Source organism: Cavia porcellus, unplaced genomic scaffold (assembly GCF_034190915.1).
Source record: "Cavia porcellus strain 051 isolate PalLab524CR breed Dunkin Hartley unplaced genomic scaffold, mCavPor4.1 scaffold_8, whole genome shotgun sequence".
In the NCBI taxonomy this organism is placed as follows: Eukaryota; Metazoa; Chordata; class Mammalia; order Rodentia; family Caviidae; genus Cavia; species Cavia porcellus.
Genome location: NW_026947491.1, coordinates 92,703,291 through 92,717,769, shown reverse-complemented (window position 1 = coordinate 92,717,769; position 14,479 = coordinate 92,703,291). Strand labels below are relative to the sequence as shown.

Sequence of the window (14,479 nt, the reverse complement as noted above, 5' to 3'; positions counted from 1 at the left end):
CAGGTTCACAGTTTCCGTGAGCACCCACAGGCTTTTTGCTGAACCCTAGATCCTCCTTTCCCAGCCCCCTGCATGGAAGGAGTCCTGTGTGTGGTTTTCTTATAGGCTTCCACGACTGAGCTACCTCAGGCAAACTGTCCCGGGCTCCCTGCAGAGAGGCAGAGGAGGGCTCCTCTGCATAGGCTGACTCCTGTTTGGAAATGCTCACTGTGTGAAGCAGCCAGGCTGAGATTGGGGACCGGGGTGCTCTGGCTCAGTAAATCAGTCCTCTTTGACTGTGTCCCCTTCAGCCTGCATCTCCCCCCCCCCCCGACAGGCAGCAGGGAGCTTCTTAGCTGAGTGGCTCCTCTCTGGCCTTTGTGTGCAGAGCTGATTGCCAGGGCAGCTGCATGGAGGCTCCAGGGCTGTCTGAGGCACGGGAAAGAAGCCAAATGGATCCTTGAGCCAGTGGACACCCACAGGCGATGGACGGCAGGCCTAGCATGAAGTGGGTTGATTCTGGGCTCGGAGCAGGGTCTGCTTTGGCACAGGAGAGGTTGGAGCTTCTCCCTCATGTCTCGATTTTAATATGCGTGGGAATCACCAAAATGCAGTAGGAATTTCGTTTCTGGTTCAAGATTTCTGGTGGGGACTGAGCAGCCTGCGTCTCTAGGTGATGTGTTGGAGCAGACATTGAGTCCTAAACTTCTAGAACTAATTCATTCTGTCACCTGGATGAACATCAGTGTCCTTAGTCTTCCAGAACTGGACACACTCTCTACACTCACCTGTGTCTCATGAGACAACACAGTAAGTACTTCGCGACAGTACCTAGCTCAGTGTGTGCTTCTGCTAAACAGTAGCTCACCTGCATCAGCGTCAGCCCAAGGGGGTGAGCAGGCGACAGCCCACAGCCAGCTCTGTCCTGCTGCCTGCTTCAGAAATGGTTTCATTGCCACAGATGTAGCTCAGTGGTAGACTGCTGGCCCAGCAAGTGTGAAATGTTGGGTTCCTCCCCCAACATCGACACCTAAAGAAAGAAGAGAGAGGATTATAGATGGTTTTCTCGGGACCCAGCATGCTTACCCCTGTTTCGTCTATGGCAGCTTCTTACTGCAGTCACAGAGAAAGAGGGTCACAGAGACACCATGAAGAGCCCACGGGCTAAGGTATTTCTTTGAGGCTTCTCAAAGAAACCTCTCAAAGAAGCGTTCGCCATCCTAATCAATACCACTTACTCAGCAGTGAAAATCTGTCACAGACTGTTGCTTGCTAGGCCATGGTGAAAACACACTTTTCCTCCTGGAAAGGTCTTAGCTGCCCACAAATGTCCTGAATCTCTGCCAGGTCTCCAACAAGATGTCCCCAACATGCACACCCCACTGACACTCATCTTTGAGATGGAGCTCATGATCACAGCTGCTTCAGGCTGCAGCCGTGTAGACCCGCTGGGGTCAGGCTGCTAAGTTCTCAGAATGCTGCCTGGAACTTACCACTTACGCCACATATGTTCCCCAGTACGATCACTGTCCTTACAGGAAGTGCCATTCAGATGTCACGGCAGCAAGAGGGTGCACACAGGAAACATGACCGGTCCTAATCTTGCCCTCATTAACCTAAGCTTTCCTGGGGAGTCAGAGCCCAGGCACCTCCCAGCCTCCTCCCCGAGGTTGTCTGGCTGTGTGGCCGCCAGAAGTCCTCCCTCTAGCTTGACCCAGCAGGATGCTAGTGATATCACCAACAGCAGATGCCTCCCCAGGAGCTATGGAGAGACACTGCTCGGAGTTCATGGCCACAGCAGACCACCGGCCAGGGGAGACCAACAGCTGTTTCCTGCCCAGGGTGATGTGGACAAGGGCAGCACTGTCACCCAGCTGAGGACAGCCAGAGCCAGGATTCCAGCCCGGTTCTGTCTCAGTCGGGGGCCACAGCACAACCCCAAGCTCTACTGCTAACATCAGAGAGCGAGTGGGTTTGCAGTGAGCTGTCCTCCCAGGCAGCAGGTACGTTCTAAGGAAGCGGAAAAACCTTCCCAGCCTGAGGTGCAGCGACTTCAGAAGAGGCAGACACAGCTGCCTCACCGCCGGCTCCCTGGAGAACAGACCAGAACCCCAGCGCAAAGGAAGGCGTCCCTGGCTGACACCCAGGTGGCCTCTGCTAACAAGCAGGGGCTTTGGGTCAGGTTCTGTTGGTGAACTAAAGGCTTAGCGCTGGCCTGGACCCTGGACCCAGGTTCTGTGCAGATCACACCATGACAGCTTTGAAATCCCAGAGACCAGAGTTCGAAGCCAGCCCAGTCATCGCCAGCTGTGCTGTCAGGCACGTTCCCGTGGAGCCGCAGCTCCTCCTCTGTGGTGGAGCCTGAGGCAGTGCCAGCATGGTAGGGCCATCGTAAAGGTAACCTGACATGTGAGACGTCACAGGGGTGGCACCACGGAGCACAGCCTCAGCCCAGCCCGGCCTGGCCTCCGGAGGGTGTCTGTGGCTGTCCCTCCCGGCCCTCTGAATTCCCGCTTCCGGCGTGACAGGAGACATTTCAGGGCTCTCTGCGTCCACATCCACCGCCAAGCCTTGAGGCGATCTTGTTTCTTCACTTTTTGGCACATTTTGTACATAATGATGCATTCATCGCGGGGACTTTGCACCCCTCCGTGGGGGTTCTCACTGCTTCTTTTAACCCATCCCCCTCCCTGCTTCCCCTCCTCCCCTCCTGACTTACCAAAGCTTGGTTTCCATTGTTCCTTCCATTCTTTTTTCCCATTCTTTCTTGTCCCTCCTCCCTTGCCCCCTTCCCGTTTGAAATTTGCTTCCCGTTTCCCCGTGTCCAGCCCACACATCGGTCCTTATTTATACTTTTCCGTCTTTACAACAGAGAAGCAGCACAGTGTCTACACTTGCACGTCAGTTGGTGTCCCCTAAGAGGGTGGTCTCAGGTGCTCTTGACCACGGAAGTATCCTACTTCCCCGCCAGTTTTTGAAAGATACTTTTGCAGGGTTAGTGGTTATTTTATTTTAGGACTTTACGTCAAGCTCTGTTTGACTTGAAGATCTGCGTTGAGAAGTCTGCTGTGATTCTAATGGGTTTTCCTGTACAGGTGATTTGTTTCTTTCCTCTAATCACTTTTAATATTCTATTCTTGTGTTAAATTTCTGGAATCTTGACTATTGTTTGCCTTGGTGTAGATTTTCCTTTTGGTCATGGCTTATTGGAGATCTATGTGAATAACTTATCTGTATGTCAAATTCTTTTTTCCTGCCTGTGAGGCTTTCTGCCATGATTTCTGCATACAGGTTTTTTATGTCACTTGAGTTATCTCTTGCTTCTTAGTGACTCTGATCAAACTTGTATTATTATCTTTCTTTGCATCATCTAGCAGTTGTTTGATTGCTTTTTTATGATCCTTTATTTTTAGGAAATCTTTATCATGATTGTTAACTGCCATCCTGTCTTCTATATCTGAAGTCCTGTCCTCACATTGGCTCATTCTGCTGTGTGTATTTTCAATGGAATTTTTAATCTCCTTTATATCTGTTTGAATCTATTTCTGGATTTCGTTTTTGTCCTATGTTGGACATTAATGATTTCCATCACTTTCCTAAGCTCCTCTATGCTTTTTTTTGGTCTATGTTCACTCTAGATTCCCTAACCAAGTCCTTCATTGTGATCATAATCTCTTTTTCTTAACCTGAGAAATTATTTCTGATCTGATTTTTTTCTATTGCCTCATTTATCTGTTTTGCTATTTCTGTTAACAGTCCAGAAAATTTAGGTGAGTGGCTTTTGATTTTTTTTTCCACCTGGTTTTCTTCTGGACTTGCCCAGGGCAGACAGAGGTCTGGAGTTGTGTCTTGTTTCTGTGTCTTGTCATTCTCTACTTTTTAAAATTTGTTTTTTGCGTTTATGCTTGCAAATTGCTTACAAAACTAACTTTAACACTCGCACTGATGTCCCCCTGGGAAATGACTATTCTTCAGAGGCTTTTGATCTTTGAATCTGCCTCCAGGGATAAGAAGCTGCTGCCTGCTTGGCCCAGGCCGTCCATTGCTCCTGGACTGTGGTAGTGATTACGACCCCAGTCACTCACAGTGTTGTCATATAAGGAAATACAGCTGATCACAGCAGGTGTCACCCCCTGGCTCAAGTGGTACAATTAACAATCATCATGCACACTGCAGACTGTAGTACCATTTGATACCATTAACCATAGGAGTAAGATCTATAGTTACAGTGGACCCTTGAATTATAAACTCAAATCATTCATGGGGCTGGTTGTAACTCAAGTTGGTCACAAGACTATTTTTCTCATAATGGAAACACACACAATGCATCCCCAGCTTCCAAAGCAACCCTTAAGTAACCTTTTTATCATAAAAATGATTGTATAATGCAGATAATTTATCAGGAACATCAATAATTTTCCTAGTGTATTCATCCAAAAGTCACAAAATGTGCCTCGTTTGCCAGAGACATTAATTCTACACTGTACTCACCATTCAAATTGCTATCTTTAGCTTGCAGGGAGGATGGATGGAAGGTGGCTCTTGTTTGGAAAGAGACTCCCCTTTCATAAGAACATCAGAAATCCATCTCTGTGGTGTTCTTTTTCTCCTTGGGAGGTCTGTCACCCTAGGACCTGCTTCTGACTCACTGGACACAACCTTTTCAGAACTAAACACTGGTCTAAGGTCATCTGTTTCTGTCTTTTCTTTTCTGTTTGAGACAGGGTTTCACTGTGTAGTTCAGGCTGGCTGTGCAGTCATGGCAATCCTCCCGCCTCAGCCTCCCTAGTGCTGGGACGCCTGGTGCTTAACACTGTCCTCTTCTATTGTGTGGCTTTCTTTACCTCCCCTTCCTTCCTTAGCTTTTCTTCTAGCTTTTCAGAGACCATTTTGATAGCAGTATGCATAGTGATTATACAAAGCACTGACAGAAATCACATCCACAGACACACACATCTGGGTTCAGATCAGTGCTGGTGTGTGCTTTCCTACCCTTTTCTGGCATTGTGAGGCTTTGCTTATTAACCACACAAGTGGCCAGCATTTGCTCGACTCTGGTCTTTAGCTCAACCTAAAATTCTTGTTGTAACCCTTTGCGTAACCCTAGTTGTAACAAAATTCTTGTTGTTGTGTGTGAGGCTGGTTGCAGATTATAAAATCCAACACAAACGGGAAACTTGTACTCTCCTCGGTGGAGGGATTTTACCTTTGGGTGGGGTGGGGAGAAAATAGAGATCTAAACAAAGAGAAAGATACCAGAAGAAGGGCGGACAGAGGAAGCCACCCAAGCTTCAGGACACTAGAAAAGAAGGGCAGGAGAGAAAGACAGAAGGAGGGAAAAAAGATCAGGCAAACCAGGAAAACCAAGGACCATGTTGATTCACATTAAAAAATCCAAAAAATCAAAAGGCAGACAAGCGAAGGCTGGAGGGAACGCAGCAGAGACACAGGCGTGTGGAACCGCAGCACGGGAAGGAGGGTGAGGCTGCGTGTGCGAGGTGCTGAGAGTCCTCGGGCAGCAAGGAGAGGGCTGAGGGGGCGGCTCGCCCACCCCAGCCTCCTCCCGGCAGCACTGCCTGACAGAGGAGAGGCCGCTTTCCATCCTCCGAAGCCTGAGGGCAAGCTGGGGGACCACCGCAGGCAGGAGCTCCCTGGCCGCTGCTGGTGTGTGCCGTATGCCGCAGGCGCAGCACGCTCCGTGTGGGGGACGGCCTTACACCCCAGGTCTATTCCATTGATTGACTCTACTACACTCCTGGGGTTCCGTCCGCTTACTGGGGACTCCCCAGAATGCAGCTCCACAGCTGCCATCCTGAGCAGCCCACCCCCACCCACCTCAGAGGCAGAGGGAAGGGCGGCTGCCCCGCGCCCAGAGGGACCTGAATTTCATCTCAGTCTCGCTCAGAGCTGCAGGGTTGTGGTCCAGGTGCTCCATCCAGCACATGTGCAAAGCAGAGGCCTCTGGAGATGACCAGCGCAGCCCTGTCCAGCGTCGCCCCCAAGGAAGCCCTGGCTCTCTGCCATCCTTGCTGTCCACCACCAAGCACTTGGTAATCTTTCCTGGATTTTGTCAGGATGGACACTCCTGGAACCAGACAGCAGGTCTCAGAGGAAGACAAGTGTCCCGAACCACCCTGGCTCCTCTCTTTACTCATGGTGTTGTCTCGGCTCTCCAGGAAGCAGCCGCCAAGATGGATTGCAGGGTGAGGGGGTCATCAGGGGAGGAGCCTGAGGGGGGGAAGGGAAGCAGATCCTGCTGAGAGCCTCAGCATGAAGCCACCTGACCCCACCCAGGAGCCCAGGAGCCCAGGGAGGCCTCCAGAGGGCTGAGCTACTCAAGAAGACTTTGGCCAGGTGCTCAGAGAGTCTTCTAGCCAAAAGGGACCCCAGAGAGGTCCATGCCTTGGCCCTGGTCACATGTGCCTGTGGCGTTTCTCTATCCCCATGAGCTGCAGGTGAGCTTCTGTCTTCTCCCGTGTGGCTTGGCCCATGAGCTGGGAATCTCCTCGAGTGTCGGGGTCACTTGAAAGTATCCTCTTTGCCCTTCTCTTTTCTCCCTGATAAATGGACAGAGCCTTTCAGTGCTGGGCTGCACTGACCAAGCCCCAATCCCCCACTGTCCCCTGGACCTGTGACACCAGGGTGGTGTCCTCCAGGGCACGGCTGATGGGGCAGGACTGGCTCTGTAGACTGGCTCCCTCCTGGGGACAGGAACCAGCCTGGAGAACAGATGTTGATTTCAGCCTCAGCTCTAAGCCGTATCCTCCAGTCCAGCTGTGGACTGTAGTTGGTGTCCGAGTCTTGGTTTCTCACCCGTGTCTATCTCTGCCTTGGATGGTATAAATTAATTTGTATCCCCGATCTCCAGTGATGCCAGGCCGCTGAGATGCTTGATCCTTTACCAAGGGTGATTTCTGCTGATGCCACTGCTGGGGCGGTGGCCCTGTAGACACACCTGGAGCCTCTTCTGTAACCTCAGCCCCATGTGGCCTTCCAGAGAGGATTTTTATGGTCTGTGCCCTAATCACCCTGGCAGCCTCAGTGGCACTTTACAGTCGCTTCCCTTGCCCCTCCCGTGCCAAGCTGGCTGTTCTGGGGTCACTGATAAGAGAAAGATTTCCAGCTCCAGCCAGGTAGCCAGGCACTCACACTCAAGGACTGAGGCCATTCATTTGTAAAGTTCCAGCCTGCCGTGGGGATCACTTTTCACCCCTCTGGCTGCTCCCTTCCTTCCTGGAAGACTTCTGCAGGGACCATCACAGGTGCACCGCTGACCTTCCCCACCCGGGCCCTCCCCTCCACCTTCCTGCAGTTCACGCATTCTTGTGGCCACACCCAGGCTCTGACTTGAGGAGGGATGATCCTACCTCCGAAATCTCAAAATCAGACCGCTCATTCATTCCCCAAAGCCTCATATTGCAGAGAGCTGGTGCAGAGATCTCTGGAATGAGAACTTCCTGGGTGTCAGCAACATGTGCGGATCCCAGATCCCGACTCAGACTCAGACATGCTGATTTGGAATGAGGGAGAAAGATCGCAGGCATCTGCCCACGAACAAGCCCGGCACTGTGCTCAAGGCAGGGTGAGTTCGAGGACCTCTCTCTGTCCATCCAGCCCTGGCGTCCCACTCACTGCGCTGTCCCTCAGACCCAGAGCTCTCGGATCCTGGATTCCTCTGCTGCTGTTCTCAGCCCCCATGGCTTCGCTTCCTGCCTGTCCAGCATGGATCCCCAGGTCTCCCTCTTTGACTCTCTATGTCCATTTCCTTCCCCAACCAAACTACCAGGTCCAGAAATATCTCAGCCTCTGGATGATCTACTCACTGGTTCCCACTGGAGCTCATTGATTCATTGATCCACTTACCCTGCCAGTGCCAAAGTATTCCAGTCATACAAAGTAACAGAGTTGTTGCTGTGTATGCGCGTGTGTGTGCGCATATGTGTGTGCACGTATGTGTATGCATGTGTGTGTGCACATATGTGTGTGCATGTGTATGTGCACATGTGTGTGCATGTATGTGTGTGCACGTATGTGTGCATGTGTGTGCGTGCATGTGTGCATGTGTGTGTGTGTGTGTGTGTGTGTGTGTGTGTGTGTGTTCCTCATGATCATCTTTCCTGAGGAGCCCATGGCTGAGTGCAGGACAGCCATGAGATGATCACGGGGACACAGTGTGCTAAGTTCCAGGGTAAGGGCCGGCAGGGTACAGGACAGAGGTGAAGAGGATCTCATCCCAGGCTGGGATGGAGAGAGACTACGGGAACCTGCTGAGAGGGCATGGCCCAGCAAGCGCTGAGGACATGATAAGGGGGGTGGGGATGAGACTGATCAGGAGGGAGGGGGTGACGGTTCCCGGCAGAGGGGTGCTGTGAGCAGAGGCGCAGAGCAGCTGCCGGCTGTGAATGGCGGGTCTGGCTGCTGAAGTGTGCTTGGGGGGCTGAGAACATTTTCCAAACAAAACCTCAGGCTGTGGAGCCCCAGCAAGAAGGAATGTTCCACACTGAGACTGTCTCAGAAATGCCTGCGATGATGTCACCGATGCACTGGGCCATCGGGACTCAATCTGCCCTCTCCACTGCATGCTTCTGTCCCTACAGCACCTTCCAGGCCAGGCTGTGGGAGACCCTGGTCACGACCCCCTCGCTACCACCTACATAGCCCAGCAAAAGCATAAAGCATGAGCCCAATGCCCATCGGGAGGAAACTGATTCAATTTCCTGAATTCAGCCCATCATCTTTCAGGGTCCACAAGGGAATTCTCAGGAATGCTTTCAGATACCAAAATCCGCAGGTGCTCAAGTCTCTTATAAATAATGGTATTTGCCTATAACTGGCACAACCCTCACCTGGCCTTTAAGTCACGTCTGCGTCACTTGGACACCTAACACACTAGAGATACCACGCACCAGCTGTTGCCCTGTATGGCTTATGACAAGAACATTCCTTACATGTTCAACGCTGATGCAATTTTAAAAAATTGTTTTTTGACGGCTCGGTGGTTGAATCCAACACAGAACCTGCAGACACAGAGGGCTGAGCCTGTGTGATCCCATCCTGGGAGATTTCAGAACAGTAATGTGAGGAAATCATCGCAGCTTAAATCATGATCACAAAAGCGAGGCGAGCCCTGAGCTCTGGGTGTTCCTCTGTGTCAGAACGAGTCAGACAATTCCAGCAGGCAGCTGACAGGAGACCATCCCAGGCAAAACTGACGGAAACCCGTAGTTCAGGCACCGCTCTGTGGATATTTGTAAAATGCAATCTCTTCCTACCTCAAACCTGTCAGAATCCAAACTCCTTCATGGGGGAGGCTGAAGCCAGCATCATTTGCCCCTGTCCAGTCCCTGGCCCTGCTGCCCACCGTCACCTTGAGACGTCCCCATGGGCTGCTCCCCCCAAGGTGCCTTCCTGCCGCCTCTTGCCTGTTGACTGGCTCTGTGCAGATTTTGAGATGCAGCTTCAATGCAGTGCTGGTGGGGAGCCTCCCCGACCCCTGTCCCCGGTCCCCTGGAGCCACCCCACCTCTCCACGCCACTCTGCTCTCCTCAGCACTCTCCACACACTTTGGCTGATTCGTGTCTAAACTCCACTAGATTCTCTCCATGATGCAGAACCCTCGTTCCTTGCACATGCATGTACCCACACACACACACTCTGTGTGCATTACTGAATGCTGCATAACAAGTCACCCCAAATCACCCCAATGCCTGGCAGCTTCAAACAACAGACATTTACCATCTGGAGCTGTTTCTGAGGATCAAGAGGCAGGACGAATTTCACTGTGAGACTCCAGCTTGGGGTCCCTTGGGAAGCACCACTGCACAGAGGCAGACAAGGGCTGTGGTCACTGGAGCCCCGAGTGAGCTTGGCAGTGCCCCTTCGGCTGTGAGCAGGAGGCCTCACTCCATGTCTTCAGGACACACTGGCTGGTTTCCCCACAGGAAGAGCAAGTCAAGAAAGGAAAGGAATGCAACAGAGATTCAGCACCGGTCCTCCCCATTTTTACACAAGGCTCGGGGAAGCCAGGTGAAGTCTGCAGATTGCACAGCGGGTTGGTACAAGAGGCAAGATTTGAACCAGGCACCCTGGTTCTGGTGCCATGCCCTGGCTGTTAATGGATGCCAATCAGGGTCTATTTGTGGGGTAAATGAACTGTCCTTTCCAGGGGTCAGGTGCTGACATACGTGTCCTAAATCAGCTCCTCTGTGGTCCAGTCAGTCTATGCGGGACACTGGAGGACCATTGCAGCCACGTTCACACCTGCAGCTCACATCGCCCCAGTGAGGATCTGAAGAGCCAGGGCCTGGCCTCAGACAGTGGCCTCCTAACCCAGTTCCACGGAAGGGGCCAGGTGTCTTGGAGGGCCACCTGCACAAGCTACCAGCATCACCACAGCTGACTAAGGCAGCCTGCCAGCCCCAGGGACACTCAGATGGGACCTGGGTGTGAGGGCGAGGCCGACGGCTGTGGTTTGGGTCAGATGATCTCACTGGAGAACCATCTACAGCTGCCTTCCCGGGTTCAGGAAACCTTGAAGGGAGATGGTCCGGCGATGAAATCACCAGGGAGGTGCCAGGCACAATGGCACCCTTGTAGGATGGAGTTTGTGACCTCACAGGTCCAGGAGCACTGAGCCATGATCCTGTCCAGCCCAGCCTCACCCAGGTGCAGGTCGGTGCAGTCCATGAGCTAATAGTGACCCTGGCCTCCAAACCCTGGCGCGACTAACAAGAAGACACCAGCAATGTTCCCCGGGGGTGGACCTTGCAACGCTCTCCTCCGGTTCAAAATCCTTAGAGGACGCCTGGAAGTCCTTCCCCGGTTCAGCGTTTGTTCTCATTTAAACAGGGCTTTGTTTAAAACCTTTTCCTGCCCTTAGGCAAAGAAGCTGAAGACATGGATATACATGATACAGCAAGACTGCGTGTGCTAAGCGTACAGAAATCAAGACTGAAGCAGCAAAGGAAACAGAATAGGGCTCCACGGGACGCACACACCCGGAGTCCTCCGTGCCAGCACAGGGGTCCTGCTCTGGTGGCTCTGAGCTCCTCAGAAGCCAAGAGAAGGAGACCCAGCCAAAGTGCGACATCAGCATGTGCCACGATTTTCCCATTATCCTGGACTTCGATATTTATTTTTACAAATTATAGTGTGCATGAGATTAAACCCAGCTAGTTGCCAAGTAAAACACAGCTACCAGGATAAAATTTATTCCAAGATGTATCAGAAACAGGATGGTATGCCAGCATTGCAAGGATGTACTGGTCATGGTGACGGTGGGTTTGTGGGTTTGTTACAAAAGCCAGTTTCTCTCTCTGTCTCTCTCTGTGTCTCTCTCTCTCTCTCTCTCTCTCTCTCTCTCTCTCTCTCTCTCTCTCTCTTTCTCTGTGTCTCTCTCCCTCTCTCTGTCTTGTACCTGTAGGCACACACACACATGTACAAACTCTCTCTTACCCTTCTGCCTTCTACCATGAGATGATGCAGAAGATGACATTCACCAGATGTGAGCTCCTGGATCTCAAAGCTATAAAAACTGAATCTCTTATTCTTTATAAATTACCCAGCTTTGGGTAGTTCATTATAGCAGCACAGACAGACTAAAACAATATACTTTGGGCACTTTACAGAAAATGTGTGCTAACTCCTGCACAAAAGCAAAATTCGGGGGATGGGGGAGTGATCTAAATGAAGCAGGTGGGGGATCTCCAAATACACCTGAAGAATGAGAGCATGGGGGCCATGTCAGGACCCCCAGCACTGACGATCTGGGTAGACCAGCAGGGCATGTGAAGGCAAGCGAACCAGTGAGATTTCTTTGTTGACAAATTGCAGAAGCCACCTCTGGCTGGTTAGCCCGTGAAAGGAATAAAAATAATTCACAAAATCAAAGAGAAAGCTGGCAATACATTCTCAGGACAGGGCAGAGACCAGGACAGTTCTGGGGATTTAATAGCTGCAGCAGACTCTGCCCCCTGAATGGACATACCACAGCTGCTGGGTTATATTCCTCCCAACACTAGGTTCAAATTTCAGACTTCCTGAGAAAGTGGGTCTGACTGGCCGAGGAAGGGCAGGTGCTTTGACTTCACTCTCCATGACTACTCAGGAAAGGGGAGAGGTTTAAAGAACAAAATGAGGATGTGGGAGAGACAAACAGGGGAAGGTGCCTACAGCTACAGAGGTGGGCAGTGCACTGGGAAACAAGAACAGCACCAGAGTCCGTGGCTAGGTCCAGCGTCATCCTTACCAGGACATTTGATTCGGTGCTCATCCATTTTGGGTTTGCAACCAGAATCATGGAGAGAATGTGTTCACGAACTGAGGCATCGCTGTAAAGCATCAAGCCCGGAGTATCTTACAGTATCAGGAAATAATCATCATCAAAAATGATGATGGCACAGTCAGGGAATAGAAGCGACCTTGAAAGAGCTCGCAGTGGTCAAAGCTGAAAATTTTTGAACAATAAAATAGTCATGAAGTGTAATCCAAAGTAAGAAATTAATGGGAGTTCACACTGCTGTTAAACAAAGAAATTATTCCTTGCAGAATATTCCGCAGAATAGAGGCAGCTCGCCAACCTGCAGCAGGTGAGAGAGAACTCTTCCCCCAGCTCCCTCCCCACTGAAGAACCGGGAGACTCAGGGCTTCACCTCAAAACTACAGAAAAGAGAAAAGGAGGAGCAGTCAACAATCCCCTTGCCAGCCAGGAGGGTCGAGGCCTCGGTGAGGTCACAGGATGTCCCAGGTCCTCCACCAGACGTGGTGAGGAGGGCGCTTCAGCTCTGGGACATTGTCTCCAAAAGCCTTTAACTCGCTTCCAGCCATGACAAAAGTAGCAGACGGACTCGGACTGGAGGAGGCGCTAGAGGCTGCTCACCATCTGCCTCAACCCATCACGGTCATGAAGCAAAAGGAAACGGGAAGTGGGTGTCCCCCAGAGCCCCACGCACTCACAGGCTTTGGAAGGTGCCTGGATTACGGATGTGTTGCAGCTGAAGTGCTGCTGGGGGGCAGGGTTTGGTCGGAAGAGGTGGGTCACTAGAGGGTGGCCTGGCTGGGGATCTCCTTCTCTGGCTCCTCCCTTCTGTCTCCTGTCCACCCTGCTTCCTGTCCACCACGAAGTGAGCCGTGTCCTGCGCCCAGGCCCCTGCACCAGCCCGCCTTGCTTCTGCCTGGAACCAGCTCACCACACAAAGACGGAGACTTCTAACCATGAGCCAAAATAAACCTCTCCTCCTCTAAGTTTCAGGTGCCAAATATTTTGTGCACATGACAAGGAAAGTGACTGAGACAGTCGGACCCCAGAAACAACCTGTCTACCCTTTAACAGCGGAAGGCACGGGCAGAGCGGAGAGCTCAGTGTCTCTGGAGCACCCCTGAACACAGCACCCAGCTGCCTGAGGCCGTCTTTATTTAGCTAGAGGTCTCTCTCGTCTCCTGGCTGCCATTTACTAAGACCTTACTGGTGTACCCCACAGCCTGTAAAATACCACAAAGTGGGGTCCAGCACATTACTGTTATGCTAACAACTTAGGTACAGTTTGCAAACACGACAGACAAAAAAAGCCAGTCAAACCCAAAGGAAAAGCCCAACACATTCAGTTTGGTCTAATTTATATAATGAGCAGAAGCAAACCAGGCTGATAAAAATCTGAGTCAGGGAGGGGTAGGGGGGCGCCTGGAGCGAGGCAGGAGGACAGATTGTGGGGTGCTGACCTGGGTGCTGGCTGTGCTGCGGGTTCTCTTGCAAAATCTCTCTCTGTGCGGCTCCTGTGCACTTTGCCCTGCATGTGTTGGGCTTCATAACGACTTTTCTGAAAGCTAAAAAATGGCACACCTGCCCTTTAAACCTGTTTAATTTTAACCGAAAACACAGAAGTGCCGTTCACCCCGTCTTTGATGTGGAGCCAGAGCTTCCTTAGCAGCTCTGCTAACCATAGCCCCGTCATCTTCCTGACGCGAGCCACACCCGAGACGCACCAGCTCCTTTCCAGCGCAGCGCCTTTGAAGTGGAGAGACCTCCAGGGCCTTGTAAAGCCACCTAAAGGAGAACTGTGGGGAATTTTACGACTTTCCTCCCCAGTTCCATAGCTTTTCCTTTCTAGTGGTTCTCGTCAGATGGTTCTTCAAAGTTTTCAACTCAGTGCTCACAGAAACAGCTCATCTCTTTCTTCCCCACCACGCCGCTCTGTCTCTCCCTCTCCCTCTCTCTCTCCATGTATTTATTTGTTTGGTTAATATTGGATTAAATATCTAATAACTGGGGTTTGGAACCCATTCTTTTGTGTGTGTGTGTGGTCTTTTCCTTTTTATCAGTACCGGGGACTGAACTCACGACCGCCTGCTTGCAAAGCAGGTGCTTATGCCACTGAGCTAAACCTCCAGCCCCGGAACCCATTCTTAATGAACTTGTGTTCTCCTGGTGGGAAAGGGCACATGCGGGTAACCCAAAGTCTAACTCGCATCCGCGGGGATGCCCCAGAGACAGCGTGTCTCACAG

General features: G+C 51.6%; 1 long non-coding RNA gene across 1 annotated transcript in view; it reads right to left on the bottom strand.

Moving 5' to 3' along the window:
- Window positions 1–14,249, bottom strand: part of LOC134477421 (uncharacterized) — a 79,862-nt gene extending 65,613 nt beyond the window's left edge. Inside the window, exons 1-2 of the long non-coding RNA XR_010049488.1 lie at window positions 13,696–14,249; window positions 848–1,009 (exon numbers count right to left, since the gene is read on the bottom strand). This is a non-coding gene — a long non-coding RNA (uncharacterized LOC134477421). The remainder of the gene's footprint in view (window positions 1–847; window positions 1,010–13,695) is intronic.
- Window positions 14,250–14,479: the final 230 nt, after the last annotated feature.